Source organism: Austrofundulus limnaeus, unplaced genomic scaffold (assembly GCF_001266775.1).
Source record: "Austrofundulus limnaeus strain Quisiro unplaced genomic scaffold, Austrofundulus_limnaeus-1.0 Scaffold773, whole genome shotgun sequence".
Taxonomy (NCBI): Eukaryota; Metazoa; Chordata; class Actinopteri; order Cyprinodontiformes; family Rivulidae; genus Austrofundulus; species Austrofundulus limnaeus.
In genome coordinates, this window is record NW_013953175.1 from 948 (window position 1) to 2,497 (window position 1,550).

Here is a 1,550-nt window from a genome sequence, read left to right on the forward strand (position 1 = left end):
GGATATATCGTATCGTGACCCCTCTGTCATGATATGTATCGTATCGCCAAATTCTTGCCAATACACAGCCCTAGTATTTGTACTGAACCATCAAGGTACATGAGTACATCTTAGATCCAAACCAGATGATAAATACTTCAGTGAAGTGTACATATTTAATCAGTAAACAGCCACACTTACAGCAGCAGGGTTCACAGTGCTAATGACAGCTGCTCAGTAAATATTTATTTTTTTACAAAAGTGGACAAAATTGATGGTACCTCTCATTTAATGAAAGGAAAAACCACAACGGTCACAGAATTAACTTGAATCTGACAAAAGGAATAATAAATGAAAATTATATAAAAAAAATGAACAAATGAAAGTCAGACGTTGCAAACGATTCCTGTAACTGTCAGTGAGACTTCTGCTCCTCTCAGCAGGTATTTTGGTCCACTCCTCATGAGTAAACTTTGTCTCAAGTTTATTATAGGCAATTTTTGTCCACGTGTGTATGAAAGTCAGACGTTGCAAACGATTCCTGTAACTGTGAGTGAGACTTCTGCTCCTCTCAGCAGGTATTTTGGTCCACTCCTCATGAACAAACTGGTCCAGGTGTTTAAGGTTTCAGCTCCTTCCAGAGACGCTCGACAGGATTTAGGTCAGGATCATAGAAGACTTCAGAACTGTCCAGTGTTTTCCTCTCAGCCATTCTTGGCTGTTTTTAGCTTTTTTCTCTGTTGTAAGACCTGCGACTGATGGTGCGTTCCAGTAGTCCTGGGAAGTGGTAATTTCCCAGTTCCCATTGGTAGATTTAAACTGGAACGCCCCCTCCAGTGGTAATATTCCACTCGTACAGTGAAGAAATGAAACTGACCCCAGTTTCGATTTCAAGATGGCGGCTACTCGCAGCTTTAGAAAGTTAATTCCGTAACGTTTACTGTTAATTATCTTTCCTAATTTTGTGCATGTTTAATCACTCGCACAAGTAGTGTGTTTTCTGTGCAATGCTGTACTTATTAAAATCAATGTTTATTTGCATGACGTACGTAGTAGAGCTCTCTTTTTGTCATTGTTTACATTGTAGCAGTGTTGTAGCTAGGTTAGCGGTAGCCTGTAGGCTAACTGGAATGCAGTTTCATATGGTTTGTTGGGAAATGACGTCACTACCATTTACCAGTTCAGGGAATATGATGTAAATGGAACRCAGCATGAGACCAAGCTTTCTGACACTGGGCAGCACARTTCTCTCTAGAATCCCAGAAAAGCTTCATCTGTTCCAGTATTCACACTGACTCTCAGCAAAATCCACTCTGACCGTCCCACCATAAGCTGCAGATACTGTCTGAAAATGATGTGTGACGTCACAAGTGAGGGTCCTCATTTAGCAAACTTTTTATCTGATAAAAGGTTTCTGGGACACTTTACAGTTCAGACTGGAAGAAAAAGGCAGTAAAATGTGACTTTGTTTTTATTTACATATTTTGTAACGCTTTCTTTCACGGTACCCTTATTACCATGTAATTACAAGGTAATAAAAATGGTAATTAAATGTAATTACTACCTTATTA

The 1,550-nt window shown here is 39.3% G+C and overlaps 1 protein-coding gene across 1 annotated transcript in view; it reads right to left on the reverse strand.

Moving 5' to 3' along the window:
- slx9 (SLX9 ribosome biogenesis factor) overlaps positions 1-1,550 on the reverse strand; it is a gene marked incomplete in the record, with an annotated part of 17,777 nt that overhangs the window by 845 nt on the left and 15,382 nt on the right.